This window comes from Coenobita brevimanus, chromosome 44, assembly GCF_032717465.1.
Source record: "Coenobita brevimanus isolate Jiangsu-jjx chromosome 44, ASM3271746v2, whole genome shotgun sequence".
NCBI lineage: Eukaryota > Metazoa > Arthropoda > Malacostraca > Decapoda > Coenobitidae > Coenobita > Coenobita brevimanus.
In genome coordinates, this window is record NC_136997.1 from 32473740 (window position 1) to 32498406 (window position 24667).

The following is a 24667-nucleotide window of genomic DNA, read 5'->3' on the forward strand; positions in this document are numbered from 1 at the left end:
ATCTAGAGAAAGTATATGAAAGTGTGCACAAGAAAGTAGTGTGCATCGGCTCAAAAAAAAAAAAAAAAAAAAAAAGCACTATGGAAGGTTAAGAGCTCTCGCTTTTCTTTTTTTTTTTTATAATCAATGAATAGTTTCAAATGTAACCGAGATTACAACAAGGAGCTGCCCTGAATTGGTGTCCTTTTGCAGTTCTTCATCTGTGGATGACAAAAAATAATTACTTTTTCCATGAACAACTGAAGACAAGAGAGCCAAATTTACGATCTGTTTATACCAAGATCCCTGCACGATTTCCATTTAAAAGATAGTGTTACAGACAGAGGTAAATCCATATTGAGGAAGACATTTGGATGTTTGAACTGTTGCATACATGAACGACAGACGGAATTGGTTAATTCTAACAATTAAAAGGTTTCGCAGAGAAGAGATTTGACATGCCAGACGGGTGATATGCTCCCTCCGTAATGGACAAGGGTTAGAAGCAGACAGTTATGAAGAACAGTGATCAGTGTAATACTGAAAGTCAAGAGATACAAATGCAAAAGTGTGGTGAAGAAAATGGATGAAGGGAGCACGTAAGAGGAATGGAGCTGATGACACGAAGAGCATTTAACTCTTCCTTATTGTTGTTGTTGTTCATGATCAATCCCAGTCTTTCTGGTCGAGCAGATGCTTCACCTGCAGACAAGCAACAATCCCTGCATTTCCATTCCGTGCAATTAACCGGTTTCCTCTCGCAGATGACAGCGTCTCGCCATAGCAAGGCTCAGGAAAAACTCAGATTTGTCTCCTGGATGAATACCGGATTTGCATCACTCTACCAACATAACAGGGACACCATTGTAAGCTTCATTTCACCCCATTATTTGGTTATATGGTTACTATCCAGCAATGTAAATGGTTTTCTTTGTCACATAAAATCATGAGGCTTGTCATCAGTGTAAAGCCACATGAAGTGGATACAAGAGTAATAAATGTGACAGGAAGGAAAGAGAGAAGTAGAAAGAGAGATGAGGAGACACAGATGCTCCACAAAGGGTTAACCCCTCTGTAGCCGCCGGCATTGAAGGACATTTTATCGTAGCGTGGCTGGTGGCATCAATGCAGTGCACAATTTGGGGATGGGAACGAGGGTCTGGGCAATGTTGACACCAACCAACTCTACACTCCAAACCACTCAGACTGTCAGTACATTGCGTGACACAGTCGTGAGTGTAGGCCTTCGTCCAATTTTCGCTTACCTCAAGGCCAGCACCCCCTCACACCGCCGCCCTTTGCGTTCGTTCCAGGGCCTTACAACCCCTGAAATAAGAGCTAAACTCATCCCCAAGGATAGGGAGAGAGATGGCGACCATACTGGGTCTGAGTAAGAACTTCGAAGCAATATAGATGACCCATCAGATGGTGATAGCGACAAGTGGCACAAGGCACCAACTGAGGAGGACGATGATGACGAGGACTCTGACCACACTGACGATGCTCCAAGTCCTTCTTGCCACAAGATTGCTGTGCCATGGGGCTTAGAAGAAGGTGGGAAAGCAATTATTTGCTGGAGGAGAGGCTGTGGAGGAGGTAAGCATGTTGCAGGAGTATTTGCGGGAGGAGCACTTCGCGAGTTCTTTCACCTGTGCTCCACCATTACCACCATTTCCTCCACCTCGTGCAGCCTCTCACCATCCCACGAGTTGCACCACATCAAACAGTGCCAGAGACATCCTCCTCAGTACCGGAAATCTTGTCTGCCCCTCTGCCTTCACGGCAAACTAGAAAATAGGACACAATTGCTGTAGCAATCCTCCAACTATGACCAAGCACATATCTCCCTCCTCCCTGCACACCTTACCAAGTTCATAATGGCCCTCCCTCCCCCCTTTTGGATAACACAGAGACATTAAAACTTAAACATTTCAGTACGGTAGATTATCCATAGTAATAATGAAGTTATGGTGAAATTATGGCTCATGCTTTTTTCATTTAAGCAGCCATTTTTTATGATTACATAATAGGTACAGTCATGAAACTTCATACATAATTAGATATTCATGTAATCATTTACCATGTACAATTCCTGAGTCCTTGGTGTAATAGATGCTAAGTTTTACCAGCAAATTGCATTGGAACCTTGAGATTCTTTGCACAGGTTGCATTGAAATCCGAGAAAATAATTTTTTAAAAAATTTTCATTACTTAAAAAAAAATATATTTAACACAGTATTCTACGTATCAAAAGGCACAAGTTCACTATAAGACACATAACTATGTGATATTTCATGGCTCTATAGTGAATAATTTCTGAGTTCTGGCCCAGAAACGAAATCTCTGTACCATCTATTGTTGTTGATCCCAGTGATAACAATACTCTCTTCTGACTTTGTCAGGTGGAGAGTAAAAATCTGTCATAACAGCCAGCAAAAGATCAAGAGGCACTCGAGCAGCAGTCATAGGTGCAGTCATTACCTTCCCGAGCATCATACTCATGGCCATTGACAACTGACTTCACTCCGAGGACTTTTACGACAACAGTGACTCTGGCATACGTGACACAACACGACTGAGAGCAAACAGTTCAGTGCTGTTTCTTTCTGTTGTATTTTTATGAGTACCCCAAAACACTGATTGTGATGGAGACCACCAGGTTTTTTCAACAGACTACCACTAATGCTGGACAATATGGGACCTACAGGACACGGTTTTAGACTGACTTGATAGTGCCTTCTTTGCATGTGAGCATGGCACTGACGATGTTGATGCCTTTGGTGAAGAAGCATGCCAATCTCGAATACTGGACGACTGATGTTCTTACATGTCTCAACGTATTTGGCAAACACGTGCCTCAGAACATGTACCAGAACATCCCACGGTCCCTTTATTTCCCTGACAACATTACCACGGGCACTACAGACAGTTTGCACACGCCCATTTTCGAGAACCTCAAAGTCAAAATAAAATGTATTTTGGGGCTTTTCCAATGATTGAAGATTGTTATTGATAAGTTGCTCATGTTGTTCCATGGACATATTTCTTTCAGACAGTACATCCAATTGAAACGTCATCGTTTTGGCATAAAGATGTTTGTATTGTGTGACTGTAAGATGGGTATTGTCTTGGATATGATAATATTCACCAGGGCAATGACTGAAGTCCCTCACAACGATCGTCTTGACATTTCTGGTGCAGTAGTGAAAAACTTATGGAAGATTATGGGGCAGAGGTCACATAGGCTCCACAGATAATTCGTACATCTCTCCAGAACTGGCATTGCATCTGCACGCCAGTAACATTGGGTTGTGTAGCACAGTGCGGTCTAACTGGTGTGACATGCAAATGTTCAGCAACTAATGAGCAAGGGAGAGCTGCATTGTTGAGCTGCAACGAAGCATGGATCTTCTGGCCCTGTGTTGGCGAGACAAACAAGGTGTGCACATGCTATCAACTGTGCATACAGGAAATCTCGTTGACACACAGGAAACGGATCGTAAGACAGGTGAACACATTTGAATATGCAGTCACAGACAACAATCATAACATGCTCTTGGTTGATAAGAGCAACATCCAGATTGGTAGTGTGAAGTGCATTCATCATTCTCTCAAGTGATAAAAGAAACTCTTTTTCCACTTGGCAAATGTGTGCATTCTGAATGCACATCACTATTACTGTCAGAAAAACGGACAGATAATCTTCATGAGGTAGTTCATTCAAGACTGTGTGTTCGAAATCTTACAGGAATATGGCCCACAGTCGCCAGTGTCACGGGGGTTTACAAGCACAATTCATGATCAAACGGACCGAATTGGTGAAAGGGATTTGGCTGCTGTGCATCATCTTGAAAAGCTACTGTCACCCAGTGAAAGCCAATGACGTACAAGAGTAGGCCTTAGTGCCCAGGTATGTTGCCAAGTATGTGCAACTTCCGAGAGGCAGCTGCGAGAGAGAAAACACACCACCTGGCATTGTCACGGATGCAAGGTGATTCTCTCCCCTCCCCGTTTCCCTGAGTATAATTTCATTGTGAGTTATTGAGTATGAAAGACCAACTTGTAAATGGTGACAAAAAATGTGTAAGGAATTATTTATAGAGCTCAGATTATGTTTGTGATGATGTAAGTATAACTAAGCAAGAGAGGTAGTGAAAGACTGACTAACGAAATAAGTGTTAGTATAAGTAAGAATAAGAAATTAAGTAAACCATGAAAAGAGAAAATGTGCTTCCCAGACAGTGATTACTTAAAAAACTTTATGTTTGACCTGGGAATGGAGGGTAGAGAGATAAGCATCCTTCTCACTCCCCGCAAACTTTTCAAGTAACAACCTAGCCTACAACTCTAAGTAGCTTTAATATATATATATATATATATATATATATATATATATATATATATATATATATATATATATATATATATATATATATATATTCTTCAGACATTAATTTTCTTTGTCATTCTTTCTTTCCTTGTACTGTTTTCCTCTCATGGTTCTTTGTATCTGCAGGAGATATAGTCACAATCTTTGCGTATTGTAATAACAACTATAACTTATAACCTCACCATTCCTTACAACCTCGTTCCCCAGCCTACCGTGCTAATTTCTGGCCTTATTGTTTTCTGACCACGAAAGTTGTCACTATACACAGACAGCCTACTCATTATCTAGAAACAAACTAAAACTATCATCCTGCTCCTCTCTTTCGACAAACAAACTAAAACTATCATCCTGCTCCTCTCTTTCGACAAACAAACTAAAACTATCATCCTGCTCCTCTCTTTCGACAAACAAACTAAAACTATCATCCTGCTCCTCTCTTTCGACAAACAAACTAAAACTATCATCCTGCTCCTCTCTTTCGACAAACAAACTAAAACTATCATCCTGCTCCTCTCTTTCAACAAACAAACTAAAACTATCATCCTGCTCCTCTCTTTCAACAAACAAACTAAAACTATCATCCTGCTCCTCTCTTTCAACAAACAAACTAAAACTATCATCCTGCTCCTCTCTTTCAACAAACAAACTAAAACTATCATCCTGCTCCTCTTTTCAACAAACAAACTAAAACTATCATCCTGCTCCTCTCTTTCAACAAACAAACTAAAACTATCATCCTGCTCCTCTCTTTCGACAAACAAACTAAAACTATCATCCTGCTCCTCTCTTTCAACAAACAAACTAAAACTATCATCCTGCTCCTCTCTTTCAACAAACAAACTAAAACTATCATCCTGCTCCTCTCTTTCGACAAACAAACTAAAACTATCATCCTGCTCCTCTCTTTCGACAAACAAACTAAAACTATCATCCTGCTCCTCTCTTTCGACAAACAAACTAAAACTATCATCCTGCTCCTCTCTTTCGACAAACAAACTAAAACTATCATCCTGCTCCTCTCTTTCGACAAACAAACTAAAACTATCATCCTGCTCCTCTCTTTCGACAAACAAACTAAAACTATCATCCTGCTCCTCTCTTTCGACAAACAAACTAAAACTATCATCCTGCTCCTCTCTTTCGACAAACAAACTAAAACTATCATCCTGCTCCTCTCTTTCGACAAACAAACTAAAACTATCATCCTGCACCTCTCTTTCGACAAACAAACTAAAACTATCATCCTGCTCCTCTCTTTCGACAAACAAACTAAAACTATCATCCTGCTCCTCTCTTTCGACAAACAAACTAAAACTATCATCCTGCTCCTCTCTTTCGACAAACAAACTAAAACTATCATCCTGCTCCTCTCTTTCGACAAACAAACTAAAACTATCATCCTGCTCCTCTCTTTCGACAAACAAACTAAAACTATCATCCTGCTCCTCTCTTTCGACAAACAAACTAAAACTATCATCCTGCTCCTCTCTTTCGACAAACAAACTAAAACTATCATCCTGCTCCTCTCTTTCGACAAACAAACTAAAACTATCATCCTGCTCCTCTCTTTCGACAAACAAACTAAAACTATCATCCTGCTCCTCTCTTTCGACAAACAAACTAAAACTATCATCCTGCTCCTCTCTTTCGACAAACAAACTAAAACTATCATCCTGCTCCTCTCTTTCGACAAACAAACTAAAACTATCATCCTGCTCCTCTCTTTCGACAAACAAACTAAAACTATCATCCTGCTCCTCTCTTTCGACAAACAAACTAAAACTATCATCCTGCTCCTCTCTTTCGACAAACAAACTAAAACTATCATCCTGCTCCTCTCTTTCGACAAACAAACTAAAACTATCATCCTGCTCCTCTCTTTCGACAAACAAACTAAAACTATCATCCTGCTCCTCTCTTTCGACAAACAAACTAAAACTATCATCCTGCTCCTCTCTTTCGACAAACAAACTAAAACTATCATCCTGCTCCTCTCTTTCGACAAACAAACTAAAACTATCATCCTGCTCCTCTCTTTCGACAAACAAACTAAAACTATCATCCTGCTCCTCTCTTTCGACAAACAAACTAAAACTATCATCCTGCTCCTCTCTTTCGACAAACAAACTAAAACTATCATCCTGCTCCTCTCTTTCGACAAACAAACTAAAACTATCATCCTGCTCCTCTCTTTCGACAAACAAACTAAAACTATCATCCTGCTCCTCTCTTTCGACAAACAAACTAAAACTATCATCCTGCTCCTCTCTTTCGACAAACAAACTAAAACTATCATCCTGCTCCTCTCTTTCGACAAACAAACTAAAACTATCATCCTGCTCCTCTCTTTCGACAAACAAACTAAAACTATCATCCTGCTCCTCTCTTTCGACAAACAAACTAAAACTATCATCCTGCTCCTCTCTTTCGACAAACAAACTAAAACTATCATCCTGCTCCTCTCTTTCGACAAACAAACTAAAACTATCATCCTGCTCCTCTCTTTCGACAAACAAACTAAAACTATCATCCTGCTCCTCTCTTTCGACAAACAAACTAAAACTATCATCCTGCTCCTCTCTTTCGACAAACAAACTAAAACTATCATCCTGCTCCTCTCTTTCGACAAACAAACTAAAACTATCATCCTGCTCCTCTCTTTCGACAAACAAACTAAAACTATCATCCTGCTCCTCTCTTTCGACAAACAAACTAAAACTATCATCCTGCTCCTCTCTTTCGACAAACAAACTAAAACTATCATCCTGCTCCTCTCTTTCGACAAACAAACTAAAACTATCATCCTGCTCCTCTCTTTCGACAAACAAACTAAAACTATCATCCTGCTCCTCTCTTTCGACAAACAAACTAAAACTATCATCCTGCTCCTCTTACTCGACAAACAAACTAAAACTATCATCCTGCTCCTCTCTTTCGACAAACAAACTAAAACTATCATCCTGCTCCTCTCTTTCGACAAACAAACTAAAACTATCATCCTGCTCCTCTCTTTCGACAAACAAACTAAAACTATCATCCTGCTCCTCTCTTTCGACAAACAAACTAAAACTATCATCCTGCTCCTCTCTTTCGACAAACAAACTAAAACTATCATCCTGCTCCTCTCTTTCGACAAACAAACTAAAACTATCATCCTGCTCCTCTCTTTCGACAAACAAACTAAAACTATCATCCTGCTCCTCTCTTTCGACAAACAAACTAAAACTATCATCCTGCTCCTCTCTTTCGACAAACAAACTAAAACTATCATCCTGCTCCTCTCTTTCGACAAACAAACTAAAACTATCATCCTGCTCCTCTCTTTCGACAAACAAACTAAAACTATCATCCTGCTCCTCTCTTTCGACAAACAAACTAAAACTATCATCCTGCTCCTCTCTTTCGACAAACAAACTAAAACTATCATCCTGCTCCTCTCTTTCGACAAACAAACTAAAACTATCATCCTGCTCCTCTCTTTCGACAAACAAACTAAAACTATCATCCTGCTCCTCTCTTTCGACAAACAAACTAAAACTATCATCCTGCTCCTCTCTTTCGACAAACAAACTAAAACTATCATCCTGCTCCTCTCTTTCGACAAACAAACTAAAACTATCATCCTGCTCCTCTCTTTCGACAAACAAACTAAAACTATCATCCTGCTCCTCTCTTTGGACAAACAAACTAAAACTATCATCCTGCTCCTCTCTTTCGACAAACAAACTAAAACTATCATCCTGCTCCTCTCTTTCGACAAACTAAAACTATCATCCTGCTCCTCTCTTTCGACAAACAAACTAAAACTATCATCCTGCTCCTCTCTTTCGACAAACAAACTAAAACTATCATCCTGCTCCTCTCTTTCAACAAACAAACTAAAACTATCATCCTGCTCCTCTCTTTCGACAAACAAACTAAAACTATCATCCTGCTCCTCTCTTTCGACAAACAAACTAAAACTATCATCCTGCTCCTCTCTTTCGACACGCACTATACCACCTGAGGTATGAACAGGAATAAACATAATAAACATCAAAAAATGGCAAGAAATTATAATTGTATTTGTACCTTTAAGTTCATATATTTTGTACTAAATAGATCACTTTACATATTTCTTGCTTTGCACAAGCATTTCAAGAACAATTTTAAGGTGCTTATGCGGTGAATAGATGGATGTAAAACCTTCCTTTCCCTTTACGCTAATCCCCTCATGTGAGGAGCTAATTGTGCGACGTATCGAATTTTATCCATTGCGGATAAAATTCGATTTGCGGGAGAGTCAAAATATATATATTTCCTAGAACACTGTTTTGTCGCTCCTCTGCTTAGTTTTCAAAGGCATGTACACGGTCATTTGGTGAATTTTTCTACGCTTCATTGCAAAGCACAAGACTGGTTTCGGAAGCTAAAGATGGCAATACCAGGTGAGCCAGAAGTTTTCCTTGAACTTGATGAGGAAAAAACAAAACGATTTTCGAAATCTCAATAAATGGCCAGAATTTCCGGAAGGCCAGAGGGGTTAATAGAAGTCCTAAACCAATGCTTCTCAACCTGGATGGCATCAGCGGTATCCAAAAGGGTCACGTGGTCTCAGGGAAATAATAGTGAGCGAGTTGAATAAATATGTGTGTGTGTGTGTGTGTGTGTGTGTGTGTGTGTGTGTGTGTGTGTGTGTGTGTGTGTGTGTTGAACTATTGACTTTCATTCAGTATTCACACTCTGTTTCAGCACTGAAAGCACATTTTTCTTTGTGATTGTATGATAAGTTGATTTCTTTTCTTCACATTTGCCACCTGGTCGCCTTTTTTGCTGTTTTTCTCTTTAGTATAGCCGTTTCGAGAGAATTCTTAAACCAGCAAGTTTTACATTCCAGGGCAGACTAAACCCTGCTTAAAATAAACACGTCTCTCAAATTAATCCTTATTCCTCGAAAAGAGGGCTATTGAATTGCTAAAGGGCTAATGCAGCTTTTGTGGGACTAGGTTAACATCCAAGCTAACCTGCAGTAGAAATAATAATATTTCTAAAAGAATGTTTCAGTGTTAGATGAGGGCAAGAAGTGGAGGAGGGACGTGAATATGCGAACCATGATAGAGTTGGACTCGACCCAACAAATGCTGAGAACAGCTGCCGGCGGTGTCTTAATATTTTTAATTTTGTTGATGAAAATACAGATGATGGTATCTTTTTGGGGAAATCTGGCAATCTGTGCATTAACTTGACTTCTTTTAAGGGCAAAAACACGAATCGCGTAATTATTTTATTTGCTAATACAACAGGAATTATAGAAATTGATAGTCATAATAACCTCCATTGCACTATCCGTGCATAAGTGAAGATGAACGCACTAGAAATTGAAGGAGGTTTAAAGGGAAAGCCGGCAGAGAAAGTTCGCCTTTTAGTATGTCACTAATTGTAAGATATTTCTTATCTCTTTGATATTGCTAGGTATGAGATCAAACCTTGGTGTTTGTTCTGTGTACCCTAGCTAACGATGATAAATCCTCACAGCTAGGACATTGGATTTGTGTATATATCAGTTATGCGGATTTAACTTTAGGTTATTTCGATGGCTATAATCTAGACCCAATAGACCCTATAATTAATTCTAGAGCTATACATACGTTCATTCAAGCCATGCCTTGTATAACTGTACGTATGAATTCCTACAGGCGACAGAGTGTATATTCTCTTGTATGCCGTGTATATACTAGGTATTTTACCTACCTCGTGGGTCATTACAGGGTTGTTACCACATTTTGTTCAGGGGAAACTTAAGCCAATGTAGGTTAGATTACGTGGATGAATTGTTAGTAGACAAAGAGAATAATTCTCGCCTCCTATAGATTTTTTTTTCTTTTTTAATGACGCCAGGCGAGAGGGGGATTGCGAACGTGTGGGGGTTCCTGGCGTGCAGCCGGAGGGAGGGAAGGGTGGCTATGGGGATGGGATCCAATAGGACGGAGGTGGAGGGGAACGCGTAGCTCCAGCTATAAAATGGGCGAAAAATAGCAGTGCTTTAGCACACACAAGAAAGTGCTCCCAAGATGGCAACCAAGCGAGATTCTAAGTTGGCGTAGTATCACTGTTCTTTAACGTAAAACTGTACACACACACACACACACACACACACACACACACACACACACACACACATATATATATATATATATATATATATATATATATATATATATATATATATATATATATATATATATATATATATATATAATTATTCCCTTGTACAAAGAAAAAAGGAAAGAGAAGTGTGTGGTAATCATAGGGGCACTTGTTTTCTTAGTGTAATAGGAAAAGTATATGGTAGGATACTTATTGACTGAGTTAGGGAAATAACAGAGGAATTAGTTAGAGAAGAACAAGGAGGGTTCAGGAAGGGAAGAGGTTGTGTAGATCAGATATTCATTCTTAGATTTTTAGTGGAAAAGTTTCTAGAGAAGGGGAAAGAAGTTGTATGCGACTTTCATGGATTTGGAGAAAGCATATGACAAGGTGGATAGACAAGGATTGTGGAAAGTATTAGGAATATATTGAGTAGATGGGAAGTTGTTGAATGCTGTGAAGAGTAAGTATGATGGTGCTAAGGCTGCAGAATGTGTGGATGGTGAAATGAGTGAATTTTTCTCTTTGAAGGTTGGGTTGAAACAGGGATGTGTCATGTCTCTATGGTTGTTCAATCTGTACATGGATGGGGTAATAAAAGAGGTACAAGGTAGGGCAGTGGATGTTGAAGTGGCCCTAGTGAGAGAGGGTAGTGTTTGGAAACTCCCTGTACTGTTGTTTGCAGATGATACTGTGTTGTTAAGTGAAGACGAAGTGGAGCTGCAAGGCTTGGTGGATGAGTTTGGGAGAGTGTGTAAGAAACGGAATCTAAAGGTGAATGTAGGGAAGAGTAAAGTTATGATCTTTGAGAGAGGTGAAGTCAGTGAATGTACATTGAGGATGGATGGTGAGGAAATGGAATATGTGAGTAAGTTTAGGTACTTGGGGAGTGTGATGAGTAAGGATGGAAGTTTGGAGGGTGAAGTGCTTGAAAGGGTACAGCGGGGAAGAAAGGTTGCTAGTTCCTTGAAAGCAGTGATAAGAAACAGGGAAGTGAGCATGGAAGTGAAAAAGTTACAACATGACAGTATTGGGATACCAACTCTAACGTACGGAAGTGAAGTTTGGACGTTGTTGGAAGGACACAAGTCAAGAGTGAGAGCAGTGGAAATGAGTTATTTAAAAGGAGCCTGTGGAGTCATATGGAGAGACAGGGTGACAAATAAGGATATAAAACAGCGTTCTGGTGTAGATGTGCATGTGATAGGAAGCGTTAGGAGGAACACACTGAGGTGGTTTGGCCATGTGGAGAGGATGGAGGGTGAGAGACTGACGAGGAGAGTGTATGTGAGTGAGGTGGAGGGGGGGAGAGGGAGGGGGAGGCAAAGGATGAGATGGAGGGATGGAGTGGAGAGGTATATGAGAGAGGTGGATGTGAGTTGGAAGCAAGACAGTGAAATGGCGGGGGACAGGGCGACGTGGAGGCGATTTTTTTGTGGCCACCCCGAACAGGATTAAGGCGTCTGGCAAATATATATATATATATATATATATATATATATATATATATATATATATATATATATATATATATATATGCGTGTGATAACATGAATAATTACCTAGTCACTGTTATATCTTTTGCTGCAGTTATTTTTAATCTCATTTCCTTTGAGATATTCCGAAGTATTAAGCCTCTGCTATATCTTTAACAGAGTTATTATTAATCCACTTTTCTTTACTCATTATCCTCTTCATTCTTTGTGTATTTCCTGTGTCCCATTCTCCCCTCCTGCGTCCGTAGGATTTTTTGTAAGGGGGGCCAAAATAAAAGAAATTAAACATAAATGCGCGGTTATATCAAAATACATCCATCCATCATCCAATCCTACATTGCCCCACAAGGAGCGCAGGAGCCTGGGGCTAGGCAGTTGGTCCCGACATTTAAGATGAGAGTGACCAGCCTCATTCATCCCTGAGTGGCATTACATGAGCAATCAACCCCAACCACCCTTTCACCGGCTCAATCCGATTGGAGTGCAATAATTACCCACTAAACCACCAGGCGCCAAAATTTGGTTATATGGTTACCACCCAGCGTAGTAAATGGTTTCCTGGTGTACAGGAAACTACTTGGATTGTCACTCAGTGTAGAGTCACCCACAGCCAGAAGGAAGAGGAAAGAAAGAAGGAAAGACAGAAGTGGGAGTGTAAAGTTACCCGTAGGCAGAAGGACAAGGAAATAATGAAGGAAAGGAAGACAGAAGAGGATGGAAGGAAAGAAGGATGGAGGAGAGGAAAGACGCAGACACCCGACAGCAGCACTACATCGAGTGAGTGGATGGTGAGCGTAGGCATAGGCATATACTTACATGAGTTACATGATTTACATCAAATGCATAGTGACAGAATGCATGAATCGACTCAGATCACTCAATCATCCTTGAACAAGAACTGAAGCCGTCGAATTCCAAGGGGGGGGGGCAACTGCCCCCCTTGCCCCCCCTCCGGACGCCCATGCTTATACCGTTGGAGGACAGATGATTATAAACATCATATTAAACTGCACTGAAGTAGATGCGGGGGGACTGAGATGACTAAAAAGATGCAGGAGGCTTACAACTGAGTCGTAGGCATATCCTGCAACTCCCCTGAATGTGTTATCGGGTGTTGAGATGGACGTTTTCCAGGAGAAGGAGGAGGAGGTGGACGAAAGGGATGTAGAGAAGATAAAGAAGAAGAACAAAGATGTCTTCCCACGATATGAGGAGAAAAAGAAGTAGGGTTTTTGTGACTAACTCGGAAACAACTGAGGGAACACTATCGGACCCCAAGACAGTTATCTTCCAGGAGGATGAGGGAGAGGTGGCAACCCTCTCCCCTGAAGGTGGCAAGCCTCCTTTGGTAACTGTCCCCTGTAAAGTGTTACCTCATGAAAATAATGCTGTCCCTTAAGTGGTCTTGAATGAAGGGAAAACCCCAAAGAGTGAAAATATCAAAAGTATGGCAGTGGCAAATGACAAAGCAGACTCTCTAGATGGTGTTGAAAAACTAGCTGATGCACTTTCTGCACTGATCATGCCTAACAGAAGGATACCAAAAGATCCTTACCACCGCCACGACTGCAAAAGATAAACAGTGTCCCGTACTATCACAGAAATGATGAGTCACGAAGATGAAGTTTACCTTGCAGAAGCCTCCTAGAGTTTCTAAGGAGAATGCCTATCTATCTATATATTGCCAGACGCCTCAATCCCGTTCGGGGTGGCCACAAACAAATCGCCTCCAAGTCGCCCTGTCCCCCGCCATTTCACTGCCCCGCTCCCAACTCACACCCCCCTCTCTCATATACCTCTCCACCCCATCCCTCCATCTCATCCTCGGCCTCCCCCTCCCTCTTCCCCCCTCCACCTCGCTCACATACACTCTCTTCATCAGTCTTTCACCCTCCATCCTCTCCACATGGCCAAACCACCAGAGTGTATTCCTCCTAACGCTTCCTATCACATGCACATCCGCACCACAACGCTCCTTTATATCCTCATTTGTCAGTCTGTCGCTCCATGTGACTCCACAGGCTCCTCTTAAATAACTCATTTCCAATGCTCTCACTCTTGACTTGTGTCCTTCCAGCAACGTCCAAGCTTCACTTCCATACGTTAGAGTTGGTATCCCAATACTGTCATATAGTAACTTTTTCACTTCCATGCTCACTTCCCTGCTTCTTATCACTGCTTTCAAGGAACCAGCAACCTTTCTTCCCTGCTGTACCCTTTCAAGCACTTCACCCTCCAAACCTCCATCCCTACTCATCACACTACCCAAGTACTTAAACGTACTCACATTTTCCAATTCCTCACCAACCAACCTCGCTGTACATTCACTGACTTCACCTCTCTCAAAGACCATCATTTTACTCTTCCCTACATTCACCTTTAGATTCCGTTTCTTACACACTCTCCCAAACTCATCCAGCAAGCCTTGCAGCTGTCCATCGTCTTCACTCAACAACACAGTATCATCTGCAAACAACAGTACAGGGAGTTTCCAAACACTACCCTCTCTCACCAGGGCCACTCCAACATCCACTACCCTACCTTGTATCTCTTTTGTTACCCCATCCACGTACACATTGAACAACCATGGAGACATGACACATCCCTGTTTCAACCCAACCTTCAAAGAGAAAAATCCACTCAGTTCACCATCCACACGCAATGCAGCCCTAGCACCATCATACATTCTCTTCACAGCATTCAACAACTTCCCATCTACTCCATATAGTCTTAATACTTTCCACAATCCTTGTCTATCCACCCTGTCATATGCCTTCTCCAAATCCATGAAAGCCACATACAACTTCTTTCCCTTCTCTAGAAAATTTCCACTAAAGATCTAAGAATGAATATCTGATCTACACAATCTCTTCCCTTCATAAAGCCTCCCTGTTCTTCTCCAACTAATTCCTTTGTTCTTTCTCTAACTCTGTCAATAAGTATCCTACTATCCACTTTTCCTATTATACTAAGAAGACAGATGCCCCTATGATTACCACACACTTCTTTTTCCCCTTTTCCTTTGTACAAGGGAATAATTATACCTGACTTCCAATCCTCCGGGACTCTACCTTCCTCCCAGGCCAATCTGCACATCTTCCACATCCATTCTACTACTATCTCTCCCCCATACTTCAGCATTTCACCACATACTCCATCAATTCCTGGGGCTTTCCTCAATTTAACTTTCTTCATTGCTTCCACAACTTCTATCCTACTGATTTCTTCCTGTCTTCTCACCTCCCTCCTTCTCCCAGCCATTCCCCAGCCACTTAGACTCGCATTACTTCCATCCTCTATGTTCAACAATTTTTTAAAGTGTTCTCTCCATCTGCTCACTTTTTCTCCCTTCTCCACTGGTAATTTACCATTTTTATCTTTCACTGCTCTGCTAACTTCACTTCCACCCTGTCTTACTCTTTTCACCTCTTTCCAGAACATTTTCTTACAGTCCCTCCACTTTACACTCAAGTTCCTTCCAAATTCCTCATCCACTCTCTTCTTACTCTCTCTTACTAATCTTTTCATCTCTCTCTTTCTTTCTACATATAACTCTCTCTTCCTCCTCTCAACTTCTTCCACGTCCCTATTTCTCATCCATTCATTGTATGCTTTCTTTTTTTGTGCCACAGCCTGTCTCACCTCTTCGTTCCACCACGCTGTTCCTTGCACACCCCTCCGTCTTCCCTTCATTCCACGCACCACATCACATGCTGCACATATTTCTTCTGTAAATATCCTGCACACACCTTCCACGTCCCCCGTATGCTCCAATTCATATTTGCCCAATCGTTCCTCCACTTCTCTCTTATACTCTGCCTTTTTCTCATCCTCTTGTTACCTTTCCATTTTGTCATTTTGTAAAACATAACAAATAAAATTTATGGTCAATTTAGTATTCCCTTTACTCTTACTGTATATCATATATTACTCTGGGGTGGGTGACTGGTTCCCGTGGTGGTGGTGGTGTTGGGGTGGGGCAAAGGGTCGGATGTGTGGTGCTGGTGGGCTGGCTGAGGTGAGGTGGGTAGAGATGTGATGAGATCCCGAGTGAATGCATGGGAGAGTATGACAACTGAAAGAGGCAATCTGTCTTTACTAATTTATGTCACATTTAGACAACATAGTTCTCATACTGGCTTTTTATTCATAAGGTATGCCTACTAGTCAGAGATTTTTTTTTTCAAGAATGCCAGTTTGCCCCTACCATATTAGCGGCAACGTGGGTAGGATGATGACCTGGACTTTTCCTTGCACTTACGATTGCATCAATGAAATCTTGCTACTAAGTCACACGGAAAATGTTGTATATGGGAGATGGGAAAGGTGTTGTCAGAAACAATGTATACCCAGGTACAGTCGCATGAGTGAATATTTCACTGTCGTGCCCTGCCAACCTACCGGTCAACAGTGCGTCTGATTTCGTGTACTATATGATGCACATCATTATAAAAAGCAACAGTTGTCGGTATTATTTGAATGGCGATATATGCAGGCATTAATGATGAATTAGGTTAATTATGGTCGATTATCAGTTTCAAAGAATAAGTGCTGTCGCTGACAGGTGCTTTGTTAATTTATAAGATCGCTAAGTATAATTTATAAGGGGCTCAAACCCTGCCCTCCGCAGACCACAGTAGTGCACCCGGCTGATCCACTAAATGTAATTACAAAAAATCTACAGTGTGCTCTGAAATACCATAATACATAGGTTACCTTGTACCTTATTTCCTGTATTATTATCCTCAAAATATGTGACATTCCATTATTTGGGGTTCGCGTGTGTGAATCACTGGTGCCATGAATCATTACCAGACAACTGGACTGACATTGTTCATTCATTTGGCTTTTAACCAAGCCTTCGACATCTATATCGGCAGGGGTTAAAGAAACTTTTGCCTGTGACTGAAAAATTACAAGTAGGCCACACAGTCAATCATTCAATAACATGACAGTACAGAAATTTTTAGATTTGCTCTTCTGAATTTCGCGAATTATATCCAATATACAGTGTCGACCTTATAACCCTCTACATATTGCTGAGCATAAAGACGATAAGAGTATTTGTGACGGTATCAAGAAGAGACAACACATGAATATACATGCTTCCGGCAGTAGACATGAACGAAGTTTTTGATACACTACCATAAAATATCATAATAATTAATTTAAAACAAATAACTGAAAGACAGGGAAAAAACGACTGGCCAAAATTTCTCTTTAGCAGACATGAGCATGTGCTTACCAAAATCAAGGTATATTACAGTGAGCACTATCCAGCGGAGGCTCACAGCTCGTAGTCATTTTACGCATACTGCCATTTCTTAGTTTTATCAACTTTACCCACCCCCTTCTGTCTAGCAAATGACTTAGTCATTGGGGGCACACTCTTTCAGCATTGCAATATACACAAGACACCTTGGGTGTCGCCGTGTGGAAAATATAAAAAAGATTGATCACATCGCTATCAGTAGGAGGCATAGAAGTTTTCTGCTAGATGTTCATGTTAAACGGGGAGCGGATATTGGTAGTGACCATCAACTCAGCATTGCAAAAATAAGGTTTAAACTTAAAAATCAGAAGAAGGAAAAATCTGGTGTTGGTAGATACGATATTGTTAAGCTTAGAAGGGAAGGAGAAGAAAAGGAGGAATTCAGATTAGAATGCAGAAATAGGTTTTTGGTGTTGGAAACGTTGGAAGAGGGGGAGAGAAGTGTAGATGAGATGTGGGAGGATGTGAACAAAGTTTTGCATGAGACTGCTGAATGTACGATTGGAAGGAGACATAGATTCAGGAGAAAGAAATGGATATCAGAGGAAACGTGGGATATGATAAAAAAGAGAGGTGAGGCTAAATTGAGGAGTGAGATGCAATGTGTTGATGAACGAGAGATTGAATTAGCAAGAGCTGCGTACTGGAGTTTGAATTCAGAAGTAAGAAGGTTAGCTAGGAGAGATAAAAGAAGATGTGTGGATGAAAAGGTTGCAGAGACTGAAATCTTAATAAACAAAAATGATGGACAGAGTCAAAGAATAGCATATGAATCGATTAGAGAACTGAGTGGTAATGCAGGTAAACGCAAGGAAATACCAGTTAGAGACAGGGAAGGAAATTTATTGACCAAAGATGGAGATATTAAAAATAGATGGAAAGAGCATTTTGAGACAGTTCTTAATAGACCAATACCACCAGAAGAGGATATACCGTCTGCTCAGGAAGATTTAAATATAGAAACAGGAGAGTTGAGGCTTGCAGAAGTGGAGAAAGCAGTAAAACAGTTAAAGAATAATAAGGCACCAGGGGAGGATGGTTTATTTCCGGAAATGTTTAAAGTGGAGGGGGATAGATTAATAAAGATCTTGACCAAGCTATTCAATAAGATATGGGTGACGGGGTTACTACCATCAGTTTGGAAGAATGGTGTAATTGTTAAAGTTCTGAAGAAGGGAGACCTGAGTGAATATGGTAATTGGAGAGGAATCTCTTTGTCACCGATAGCTTTGAAAGTTTTCAGTAGAGTGTTGTTAACCCGCGCCGTCCCGAGGACGTACTTCCACGTCCTCACGTTTTGTCACAGCTAATCCCGAGGACGTACTTCAACGTCCTGCAATTGCAAGGTTCATAATTTCCACAATTTTCAATTTTCACGAGTCATTTTTGGTACGTATACACGGGACACCTTCCTCAACAAGATGCCAGGCAGAGACAATGCCTTACCCAGCATGACCTCCTCCCCCCCCCTGCATGCCCTTTTCTCAGCAATTCACCTGTTATCAGTGACCTGGCCAATATAGACATGTCATGCCACGGTACGAAATTCAGGGCCAGAGTGATTCCCCAATCAATGACAATGTGGAGGACAAACTTTACATAGCATTAGAGGAAGAAACAGTTAGAAATGATGATCAGGTAATGTGGCAAAAAAAGGTCAGGTATTAGTGAGTGAAACAATGCTTATAATGCCTATATTACTGCTTGAAAACCAATATACTCTTGTACTACATATAAATTCGTAACAGTAAATAAATAAATACCGTTTATGAGTGGTGTGAAATAGTTATCCTCCCATAGAACTCGTTTTCTTTGGTGCCAGCCTGATAGAAAACCCAGTAAGGTAAGGAGGCTCTCCTACCTGTAATGAGTATTTTAAACCTCAGGTGAGCGATTTCTCTATGAATTTTCGATGTTTCTCACCAAAAGCGAAAGTTTTAGCAAAAAAAAAAAAAAAGGGTCGAAAAATGGTCGGGATTTGGGGGTACCAGTGGTCAAAAAGTGGTCGGGACGGGGCTGGTTAAATAGGTTGGAGCCGGTGGTTGAGGGTATTCTGAGGGATGAACAGGCTGGTTTTAGAAAGGGACGTGGTTGCAATGATCAGATCTTTATAGTTAGGCATTTGATGCAGCAAGGTAATGAAATGAGAGTACCGTTAAGTCTTTGTTTTGTTGATTTTGAAAAGGCTTTTGATAGTGTTTCGAGAGAGACTATGGGGAAGATCATGAGACATTATGGAATACCAGAGGAGTTTGTGAGGGTCATTATGAACATGCATGAGGACACATTTTGTAAAGTGATGGTTGATGGTTGTCTGAGTGATTCGTTTGAAGTCAAGTCCGGAGTAATTCAAGGTGGTGTTCTATCGCCTTTACTATTTATATTGGTCATTGATTACATTATGAAATGCGTTGGAACAGAAACCGGTGCAGGTATACTTTGGGGAGAGAACAGGAAACTTTTGGATTTAGATTATGCGGATGATATAGTTTTGATTTGTGATGGACCAGAAGAGATGCAGAGAGTGTTGGACTGTTTGGTGAGTGAAGGTCGCAAGGTGGGTTTGGTTATTTATTGTGGAAAATCTGAAATAATCAATATGAATATGGAAAATGCACAGGAATGTGTAACTGGAGGTATGGTTGTAAAGCAAGTTGATAGGTTTAAATATTTAGGTACTTATTTAGCCAAGGATGGTTCTTTGAACTTTGAATTCGAGGAAAGGTTAAAGAAGGCTAATCAGGCAATGGGAATGCTTAAAAATATTTGGAATAATAACAATTTCTCTGTGCATACAAAAATCAAACTTTATAAGGTAATGGTTAGGAGTATCTTAATTTATGGACACGAGTCTTGGTACAGCACAGTGACTATGGAAAATAAATTCTTGGTGTTTGAAAATAAAGCACTTAGAAGAATATTAGGAGTTAAGTGGTGGGAAAGGATACCAAATAGTAGAATTAGAGAAATAACGGGAGTGCAGCCGGTCGATGAATATGTTAGGTTCTCACGATGGAAGTGGCTAGGACATGTGTATAGGAGACAGGGAATAGTACGAGGTACACCAGGGTGGGTGGCACTTGGTAGGAGAGGTAGAGGAAGGCCAAAAGAGACGTGGGTGAGGACAATGAGACGGGAAGCTGGAGATGAGTGTTGGGGAGATCTTGAGGAGTTAGCACAAGATAGGATGTGGTGGTGTGAGTTCATCGAGGCCCTATGCATCCCCGAGGGTGCCACAGGAAATGATTGATTGATTGAATGACCCACCCCCATCTTCTGTAACAATGCTCTCTTGTGTTGAGGGCTTAGCAAGCATTCCTAAACTCAACAAACAACAGTTCAGATCCAGCAGTTGGCTACCAATCTCTCTCTCTCTCTCTCTCTGTATATATATATATATATATATATATATATATATATATATATATATATAAACATCTATAGAGATATATATACAGTATAGAAAGAGAGAGAGAGAGAGAGAGAGAGAGAGAGAGAGAGAGAGAGAGAGAGAGAGAGAGAGAGAGAGAATACAGCTTCACTGCTGCTACTACAGTACTACTCACCAAGATATATGACGAAATTTTTCACAAGTCTTATAATAACTGATAATAAATGCTTTTACAATTACGATTGGTAGTACAGTATGCAACATGTCAGAAATCTTTAAAATTCAAAACTATGCAAATACTGTGGTGAAAGATTAGCTACAGATACACTGCAAGGTATATATTATTAAAGCAAAGAAAACATCACTTACAGTATATGCTGCCCACTCATAATTGTTACTAGAAGTTATTAAGTGTCCAAAATTCCAATACTCATAAGAACTATTAAACTGCACAAATGGACAGTCTCCACTGAACAGAAAATACTTCACTGTAATACGTGAATTAGTTTTAATCAGGCTGTTCTACGAAAAAAAAAAAAATAATAATAAAGTGGATTTATGTATTCTTGTGTGCCCTTGAGAATGGCTCAATTCTATTATTGTGCTTGGCTGAAAGCTTTTTTACCAATTCATCTAGGTTGATATTCGAAATATTTGGACATTGGTTGTTCACTTCCTATTGCATTGAGTTCATTAAGCCTGATTGAGGGTGGGAGGTCTGGGGTGGTGTCAGCAATTTTATGTGTGTGGGGGGGGGAGGGGAGCACGCCTCGCCCCAAGTCCCTCTCGTTAGCTAGGCTAATGCTCCAGACAGACAGTTTAGAGCAGGGGTGGGGAACCTTTCTCCTATTAAGGGCCATTAGGATATTTTCAATATCATTAGCAGGCGATACAAAATTATCAACTTAAAATCAACTGTAGGGTATTACATTATATATATATATATATATATATATATATATATATATATATATATATATATATATATATATATATATATATATATATATATATATATATATATATATATATAAAGATGCAATAGATTCACCATGGGGGAAGCGTACTCTCAATATGAAGATAAACATCAACGTAATCAGGAACATCTTTAATAAACTGGGGACGTTTCGACAACTCGTTTGTCATTTTCAAACCTATAGAAAATACAATAAAATCAAAGTAAACACCATGTCTATGATAAAAATACAAAAACTTAAGTAAAAAAACAAAGTAAAACACCATGTCTGATAAAAATACAAGTGAAGAATTATTATGATAAGATGAGGAAATAAATCATTCATAGCTAACGTTGGTGGGATGTTACTAAGTACAAGGAAAAAAAAAATGTAATAAGACAAAACCTAAGTCAAACCTTAAAAACAGAGAAGGGGCGTGGACCAGTCGTGTGTGCCCAGTGTGGCCTGTAGGTGGTGTGATTCTTTTTTCTTTTTTTTTCTTTTTTTCTGGCCTATCAACCATTGGGGCCGAAGTCCCTGGTCATTAGGGCCGTATATATACTGTATATGTATATACATATAAACACATATATATATATATATATATATATATATATATATATATATATATATATATATATATATATATATATATACACACACACACAGACACACTTTCATGCGCACGCATATATATATATATATATATATATATATATATATATATATATATATATATATATATATATATACCTAGGCTGCTTCCCCCAAGGAAAGGGAGGTAGCCGAGACAGGACGACTCACTCTCCATTTACTCATCCATTCAAACACATTCATTCGCATCTTAGCCCCAAAGGGGAGAACGGACAGATCCTCACCGCATCACACCGCACAAGGGTCAACTGCGCAATGCAATCGGTGACATTCACAGCAGGGCCCGACAGCAGAACTGGTTTTCCCCTGCCACATCATAACAGACCCATCCCCTTACCCGCACCTGACCTGACTAGCTGATCATAACAAATGCGGGAGAATATCCCCTCAGGGCTGCATCATCACTTATTCATTCACAATTTCTTTCCATTTATTTCTGTCACGCACAGCCACTCTTCCTTGCTCAACAGACATCCCTCTCGCATCCAGCGCTCTCTTCACACTGTCCATCCATCCTATTCGTGGTCTTCCTCTCAGTCTTACACCTCTCACATCAGATCTAGTTATCTTTTTCACCAATCGCTCATTATCCATTCTCTCCATATGCCCAAACCATTGCAACACCCTCTGCTCAACTCTACCAGCCATCTCCTGAACAACTCCAGTTCTCCTTCGCACTTCATCATTTCGCACTCGATCCATACGCTTCACTCCACACATACTCCTCAGACATCTCATCTCCATTACATTCAAACTTTTCCTCTCTGCTACACCCATATTCCATGTTTGAGCCCCATATAATGCAGTCGGTACCACAACACCCTCATACAGCCTTCTCTTTACATCCATTCTAAGCGAACGACATTTAAACACTTTTTTCATTCCTCCCAGCACCTTTCCTACTTCATTTATTCTAAACTTCACTTCTGCATCTATTCTTCCATCCACAGCAACATGTGACCCTAGATATTTCAAACAATCTACCTCCTCAAGCAACTCACCATTCAAAACTATATTCATCCCCCTACCATCTATCAACCTCGTACACTTCATCACTTTACTCTTATTCTCATTTACTTTCAATTTCCTCCTTTCACACACCCTTCCAAACTCCTCTACCAACTGTCTCAATCTCTCCTCTGAATCAGTCACCAGTGCAGTATCATCTGCAAACAGCAGCTGCTTCAGATTCCACTCTCCTCCATCAACATTTACCAGACTCAGACCACCTAAAACTCTTGCATTCACCTCCCTTACAACACCATCCATGTAAATATTAAACAACCAAGGCGACATCACACATCCCTGTCGCAGCCCCACTCTCACGGGAAACCAATCACTCACAGCATTTCCCACTCTTACACAGGCTCTACTATTTACATAAAAACTTTTCACCCCTTTTAGTAACCTACCATCAAGTCCATACAATCTTAAAACAGTCCACAAAGCCTCCCTACCAATTCTGTCATACGCTTTCTCTAAATCCATAAATGCCCAAAACACATCCTTGCCTTTCGCTAAATACTTTTCACACACTTGTCTCACAGCAAACACCTGCTCCACGCATCCCCTCCCTCTCCTAAAGCCACACTACTCATCACTAATCACTCCCTCTGTACCCTCTCTAACTCTCATAATTAACACTCTACCATACACTTTACCTACAACACTCAACAGACTTATACCCCTAAAGCTAGTACATTCATACTTATCACCCTTGCCTTTATACAACGGGACCACACAAGCACTTGCCCAGTCAATTGGGACCATACCTTTCTCAAAGTACACATTCAATAATCTTACTAACCAGTCAACAATAGTCACTCCACCACCCTTCAGGCATTCCACAGCACACCCATCCATACCTGCAGCTTTCCCTGTTTTCATCTCCTTTACTGCCTTCTCCACTTCCTCCTTCGTGATCAAAGAATCATTCAACTCTCCCAACACATTTATTCCTTGCACCCTTCTATCTGCCACAATCTCAGCCACCCTTTCCTCCTCTACATTTAACAATCTTTCAAAATACTCTGCCCATCTCTTCCTTACTGCATCCATCTCAATTAACATCCTTCCATCCTCTGCTTTTACTCGTTCTTCCTTCCCAGACTCTCCCTTTCGCACCCTTTTCACCTCCTTCCAAAACATTTTCTTATTCTGTTGAAAATTCTCTGTCAGCCGCTCACCCCACCTCTCATCTGCTGCCACTTTAGCATCACGCACAGTCCTTCTCGCTCTATTCCTCTTTTTCCTTATACCTTTCATATGACATCTCATCCTTCCTCTGCAGCCACACTTCATATGCACGTCTCTTCTCAGCCACAGCCATACTTACTTCCTCGCACCACCATTCACTTCCTTTTCTTACACCACCACCCACACGTCTCACACCACACACCTCTT

General features: G+C 40.6%; 1 protein-coding gene across 1 annotated transcript in view; it reads right to left on the bottom strand.

The window, feature by feature from the left end:
- The window catches only part of LOC145398042 (glutamate receptor ionotropic, delta-1-like), a 205712-nt gene that overhangs the window by 312 nt on the left and 180733 nt on the right, over window positions 1–24667 (bottom strand). The window lies entirely within an intron of this gene.